The sequence below is a fragment of the Dioscorea cayenensis genome, chromosome 5 (assembly GCF_009730915.1).
Source record: "Dioscorea cayenensis subsp. rotundata cultivar TDr96_F1 chromosome 5, TDr96_F1_v2_PseudoChromosome.rev07_lg8_w22 25.fasta, whole genome shotgun sequence".
NCBI classification, from domain to species: Eukaryota; Viridiplantae; Streptophyta; class Magnoliopsida; order Dioscoreales; family Dioscoreaceae; genus Dioscorea; species Dioscorea cayenensis.
The window spans coordinates 3,995,745-4,003,632 of NC_052475.1; the positions used below are offsets into that span (position 1 = coordinate 3,995,745).

The 7,888-nt window shown below is 28.1% G+C and overlaps 1 pseudogene; it reads right to left on the bottom strand.

Moving 5' to 3' along the window:
• Positions 1-1,352: 1,352 nt before the first annotated feature.
• LOC120259886 lies at positions 1,353-4,276 on the bottom strand (annotated as a pseudogene).
• Between the last annotated feature and the right edge of the window lie 3,612 nt (positions 4,277-7,888).

The window sequence follows — 7,888 nt, forward strand, 5'->3', positions numbered from 1 at the left end:
GTTTAACTTAAAGAGTCTGAGTTAAATTCCTGATATTGTAATTCTTTAGTAACTTTAACATTAATTCTAAAAGTCCACATAAAAGAACATTTATTATATAATGTACTTGATATGAATGCTTTATTTCTACCAAGTTCCAGTCTGCAATTTGGTATGTTCCATTGGCACTAATGCTGCTTGATGTCTTTTAATTCTGGAATGTTAATAGCTTTAAATGAATGATGTGGTTGAACATAAAGATGATTATCGAGGATATTTTCAATATCTCATAATGTACTTGGACTGTACTGAAGCTTAAAACACAGTATTTCTTAATAATTATTCTTTAAATCATTTTTTAGACTTTCCTCTGTGATTTAAGTTAATGGAGATAAATGTTTAAGCAAGTTGTTGATGACAAATTGGTTTGTGCAAATGATGAATGGTGTTGTGAGCACTAATGTTATTTTTTCTGTCAGTGAAACTTTTACAAAAGCTCTTCGCAATGTTGGTGTTCAAGATAAAGTAGTCTTGTGCAAGGGGAAAACTCATATTGATCTCTTTACTCAGATAGATGGTTTTTATATATGGGCTTTATTTATATGAAATATAATCATGATGTCCTGTAATAATGATTAAATAATACCCTACCCTTGATTCTCTTGTCATGATGCATTGATGCCCACTTTGAAATTTATGTTACTCTAATGCGGCATTTGTGATTTGTCATTAACCAGAAATGTGAATAGCTTGATTTGGACAATGTGTTAGATACATGTAAAATGAAATTTCATCATGATTTTGTTTACAATAATCAATACATATAATTGTGAATTTGATAATGTTTTATATATTAATTTAATCTGCACAAACAATCAATTTGAGATTACTCATCCATGCCATTTTTGCTTTATGGATCTCAATTTAAAACAAACAATATCTTGAACTGTATTTTTTCTTTTTTTGTATTTTTACAACTTGTAGATGGATGGACATGATATATAGAGAGGATAACTTTAATGCTACCCGCATTACAATTCTTGCTACAGCTTTTGCAGTCACATTACTTTTGCGTAGTAAACATCATAAAATTTGTAGAGAACCTTCTCGTGCTCGATCGGAGATTAGAGAAAAATATTTATCGAGACTAATTGATGGAAATGACACAGTTAGTATCAACATGGTCCGTAGGAATAAATCAACATTCTTCAATCTTTGCTCGATAATGAGACGAAAAAATCTACTAAGAGACACATTGCACATCATCATCGAAGAGCAAATATTGATATTCCTACACACCATAGGACATAATCAACATAACCGTGTCATCGCACACAACTTCCTCATATCAAATGAAACTGTTAGCAGGTATTTCAATCATATTCTATACACAATCGGTCATTGCATGGTGAATATGTGCTTCCACCTAATACACAAACTCCAGCTTATATAGCATCGAGATCTATACTATATCCTTATTTCAAGGTATTAGATAACTTTTTACTCAAATAGATTTATTATCCTATAACCAGTTCTTAGTATAATTTGTTAATGATAGGATTGTATTGGAGCTTTAGATGGAACCCATATTCATGCTTTCTGTTCCAGCATCTGAAGTTGTAGCATTTTGTGGGCGAAAATTATATCTCACATAAAATATTCTTACTATTGTTGATTTTAACTTACATTTTACATATGTTCTTGCTGGATGGAAAGATTTAGCACATGATGCTCTAGTTTTACGTGATGCACTCACGAAACCAAACAACCTCTTAGTCTCTGAAGGTATCTATTTGTATAGATTATTATCAAATAGTTTAGAATGCAAGAACAACCTAAACATTATAATCTTGTTAATCATTATTATTATCATCAATTTGGCCATTCTATCTTTCATCAGTAATAACATAAACTAGATTTATGTACCCGCGCTAACGTTGCGGGTTAATTATATCTAAAAAGGAGATTGCAAAGATAATATAAATTTTGGAAAAAAAATTGTTAATGTCATTTTTTTTGTAAATCGTTTTCAGTATGAGAAGTATATTTGCAAGATGTGAAAGGTTGAGAAATATATTTCTGGAATATGTTATATTGTTTATTGAATAATGAAAATAATTTCATTTCAATGTTTTGAAGGGAAAAATAATTTTAAGTATTAAGCCTTATACTTGGTTTTTTTACTTCTTTGTTGTAAAAATTTGAAATAAGATACTCGTCTAATATATATATAGACACTTCATCATTCAAGAGAATTTGTTACAACTAATCATCACATAAATATTAATTTAAAAGCAATGTTGTCATTAAAGATGATATTAAAGAGGCCTTTAGGATGGGTTTCTCATTGGTCCTTTGACTAAGAAAGGAGAAATAAAAAAAATGCTTTAAGATGGGCCATCGTATGTAGGTTTTTTTTAATAATTATAGGAACCATGAAGACAAATGGCAGATGGACAAATTGAATATGCAAAAGAGAGATTATAGCAGGAGATATTTAGTTATAGGAACAAAAAAATTTTTCAAGTTCTCATCTTCAACTAAAAAAAAGTGAATAGAAAAGTGGAAAAAAATGTGGAATAACTTCATCCCATGTGTGGTTGTATTATGGATGTGTATCAGGGACAGTGGAGTGTTCATCGTTGTCATCCATGGCTACAGGAGTGTTGAGATCAATCAGAGTGCCTAAAGATGGGATTTCGGGAGATGAATGTGGAGAATATTCCTGTAATAATAATTTAAAATATATAATCAATAATAATTATTGAAAAGAAACATGTTGTAAATAGTATTCAAAATTTTATAATTATTACTTCAAGTTTTTCAATTAATTCCTTTGCATTTGAAGAAGAGATGATGATATGCCGTGCAGCTAGGTCGATGAACCCTTCTTCTAGAACTTTGTCGATGAATGAAAGTAGCGAGTTATAATATCCGTCAACATTTAACAAACCAATCTGGAACAAAGTATAAGTTATGTATCATCTTTTTATAATTTCATGTGTGCATATAAAGCATTGAGATCAAATTACCGGTTTGTTATGTATGCCTAATTGTGCCCAGCTAATGACTTCAAAAAGCTCTTCAAGAGTTCCATAACCTCCTGAATATTAAAACAATATACTTAAATGAGTAATTTTTTTATTTTTTTGCATTTACAGTTGTCTATTGGAAGAAAGTAGATATAATAATCAATTAGAGAATATGTGAATTTTAAGTATAATGAGTGATAAAAGAGTGGTAACAAAATTAAAGTATTTTAAAAATGTTAATTTTTTTCAATGGTAGATCAGTGTTCTATGTTAACTATTAGTAAGTTTTGCAAATGGATATATAATACAAATTTCATAGTAGCTAATTTATGCGTATTTTCAGTGATCCACATGAGGAAAGTATATTTTTTTCATTATATTTCTCATTGAAAGTTTGAATTGCAAGCATTAATATATATTCGATATACAAAAATAAAAAGCAATGAGTTTTCATTATATGTAATATTAAGTGAAAATAAATGCAATTTATATACTAACTCTGGCAAAGCAATCAAAGGCATCAGCATTATTGCCCATCTCTGCTTTCCTATGGTGCATGTCTATAACCGGTTTTACTTCTCCGATAGTTACATCAGTGATCTGAAACTCAAATGGGAAAAATGAAAAATTACATACAAATATAGTATTGTAGAATATGGTTTCACATATGTGGACAAATGCAGGAATATGTTTCTCATTAAAGGGCTAGGGGAAAAATTATACACATCAGAAAGAATGGGAGAAAAATGAAACAATTTATTGTCATACCTCTCTACCAATTAGAGCTTTTGGAATGACACTAAATACACGGATAAAAAATTTCGTTAGTAACTTTAGCAAATTTTCATTCAATAAATGAAGATATATATTTTTTTTGGAAAATGTTTGGGAAAAAGAGATCCATACCCTATAACATTTCTACCACCATCAAATACAGTATGAGAAATCAAACCCATTAGTCCAATGCTTCCTCCTCCATATACCAAATCAATGTTTTTCAATACCTGACAATGGTAACATTTAGTAAAATATTTCATCGGTGTTTAAGAATTTACTTATATTTTACGAAAAAAATTGAAAAGGGGAAAAAGAAGGAGGAGATTTGTAAGATAAATGACAAAATAACTATATAGATAGAAACCAAACCAGTTCTTGGCCAAGATTTATAGCAGCATCTTGGTAACTTTTTTTCTTTCCTGCATACTACCACAAAAAACACAGATTGATTTGAACTTGGATGCTGTGCTTTTCTTTTCTTCCTCCATTTTCTTTTTTAGTTTTTCTTTGGTTGGGTTGAAACACTAACAATTTCAATGGATATCATCCATTATATGTGGAGGATATTGTTTAGTTTTATCGGTAATAAATTAATACCTATGCATTATTAAAGGTCTTAGCTTGTTGTGTTATGTCAATTATTAACATAATTGAAACAATATAAAGTTTTTTAGAAGATAAAAACAAATGATTAATAGCTGAAGATTGACAAACATTATAGTAGTTAATTAAAAAATGCTAAGCTTGATAAAAATGACTATGTATTTTTTATGCTTTAGTATTTTTTTATACTTAAGGCATATACTATGTTTAAGTTGATATAATGATTTAAATTAAGCAAAGATAGACTATTATTATAATTTTCTATTCTTCAAGTTTTAGTTTGATGGGCATTTGTTCTGCTATAGATGAACGCCACATGTCATGCTCTGATTGAGAGAGATTTTTTTTTTTTTACTCCAATCCTAACCACCGCAATCAATGGCTTGATCTCTTACTTTTTTTCCCTCTTTTTTCTTCTTGTTCACCGACAAATTGGTTTCCTAGGCTTAGATGATCTTTCAATCTTCATCTCATCACCCATATATATATTTTTTAAGCTTTTGTTTGATGGACATTTGTTCTGTTCTGGTTGGAAGAGAAATGTGTTGTTATGATTTAAAGAGCTCTTTTTTTTTCAAACCCTAGCCACTGTAATCAACGGCTGGATCTTTCACCTTCTCTCTCTCCTTCCTTTGTCGAATCTCTTTCCTAGGCTATAGGGTTAACTTTTGCTAGTTTGATCTGTATCTTTTGACAGGATTTGTTTTTCCTATTAAAAATAGATTTTAATCATATCTTTTTGTTTATATGTGGACGAAAGCAGTACAATGCCTAACTGAGATAATATTATTATTATAGTATAATATATATTATATAGTTTTAACCCTAGGTGTAGAATCGCTTAGCTTGATTCGTATCAGTTGATAGGATGTTTTCTTTAAATGCGGCATTGATTCTTTCGAGAGGAATTAAGATTCAGGTTTAGATTTTCTTAATTTATTTATTTTTATAAGATGTTTTCTTTTTAATTATAAACCGTTTAAAAAGATGTGGATGACAGAGGTAGGATATATGAGTGAGATAATATTATGATAGTGAAATAATCTGAATTGTGTTTTTTTGAATAATTGTTATGTGATTGTTATTATTGATATTATTAATATTATTATATATGATATATTATTTTTAAAATTTTTCATGATATAATAAATATTTGTACATTTCTGTATATTTTTTTATTATTATCTAAAAAATATTTTGGAGGATTTAATTTGTTAATTGTCTTTACATATGTAAGATTTTGTTAAGATTAGTATTTTATGTATTTTCAATAATTTTATGGGTGAAGGGAATAAATACAAATAACACATAGGTAATGTTAGTGTATATTTATGATATAAATAATTTATTTTATATATATAAATGATTTAATATTATATTATATAATGAATATGGTGGGAAGAACAGGCTATGTTACTTTTGAGACTCTTTGAGAGTAAGAGATTGTGATGGAGCAATTACTGATGGTAGCAATCAAAGAGGAAGGTTTGATACCAATTATCGAGGGAAGTATGGTGGTGATTGTAGGTAGCAGAGGTTGTCACATGAATTACGTTGCTCAGAGATTGTTTGAATAATTGAAAGCTTATCCAACAATGCATGAAGTTAGTGAAGAGTTTGTAGTGAGGATGACACTCATGCGTAACCTTGGAAGGACTGTAAGGGGAGATGATAAGATTTTGGCTGCACCGTTGTTTCCAATGATATTTATTGGGGGAAAATTGGTTGGGGGTTTGGATCGGCTCATAGCCATTCATGTCACTGGCAAGCTTATTCCTATGTTGAAAGAAGCTTGTGCTATTTGGCTCTTAGTGGTTTGTTATATTTTTCCTATTTCATAATTATAATTAACATAATTTATATAATGTATGGTTAGATATTACTATAAGTTGATTATATATTTTATTGTTTTATATTTTCCCTCCTTGATAGATTGTTTGAAAGTTGCATGCATCTAAAGCTAACTAATTATTTTGTAAGGTTGGTATAATGCATAGAGAGAGTATGTATAGTGATAGTATGATGAAGAGATGATAAAGATGAAGATTAAGAAGATGACAGGAGAGAGAGAGAGAGAGAGAGAGAGAGAGAGAGAGAGAGAGAGAGAGTATAATTAATCAATAATGGTGAAAGAATCATTCCATATTGTTTTAATTGTGCTCTCTGCCTATATCATCATTATTTTATCTCTTTTTCTCTCTCTAACACTCTATGTTCTTGTAGTTTTTATTGTTTTGTTATATATATATATATATATATATATATTTCTATTCAAACTTTAGTATATAGTTCATACAAAGATATTCAAACTTGTTATACATATGGTTTAAGTGCTAAAGTTTCAATGGTGTAATCCTTTTTGTATTTCTTTTTTTTTTTCAGAGTGTGTTTTTGTGAAGTATTAATAAAATTATTTATATTGTTATTGCTTGGATTTATGCAGATAACAACTTGGATCAACGCTTCTTAGATGTCTCTATCAAGGACCGTATGCACTTCCTTCTTTTGATGGCATTTCCTATCAAGATGTAGATTTAGTTAATGTTTTTGTTTTAATTTGTTTTCTTTTGCTTTTCTGTGGATGTTTATGGTAAGCGTATTGTTTTTTGTGATTGTAATATCTTTTGTTTGGTCTTTTTAATTGTTTTAGGTTTTTATCTTTTAAGTGTTTTTTTATTATTAGCTTATGTTGTACTTTCTTTATTTAATACATTGGTTGTTTCTCTACTTTTATAATATATATATATATATATTTGTAGCTTTTATTTTTGTTATTTATTTCAATGAATTAGGTAATTTCGATTTTATTAAGATGATTTTTTATAAATGAAAATGAGAGTGTATTTTTAGAAAATAATAAATGTTGTTAAATCAGGAGTTTGTAGTAGTGATATATATATATATAATAATCATATATTATATTTATAACATAATTTATTAAATATTTATATATGTCACCATCATAATAAATACTTTCAACATTTTTTTAGGAATTTATGAGGTTTTAACTATACATATTACAATGTGTATAACAAATTGATAATTTTTAGAACAACCAATAAAAAATTAAAGAAAGAGATAGTTATATTTTAAAAAAAAAAAGATTTAGATTGAAAATATATATAGATAGATAGATAAGTAGATAGTTAGATAAATAGATAGACATATAGAGAGGGAGTATAAGTAGTAAAAGATTATAATAACATATATATTTTTTAAGTAATGTGTTAAATGTTAATAAATCAAATAATGAATTTTTCATATGTTTTGTTAAAGTTTATTATCTTAAAACCTGGGTAGTAATTTGTTAGAAAATAATAAAGTAGCATGTGAAGCAGAGGTAAGATAGAGATTTTTACAATGTGGTAGTTGGGTTTTAAGGTGATCTAATTATGTTTATTTATTTATTTTCTTTTTTAAATTGGTTATATATAGAGAGATGGAGAGAGAAAGGGAGTGAGTGCTTTAGTAACAAATGCTTATCATATATTTTCAAA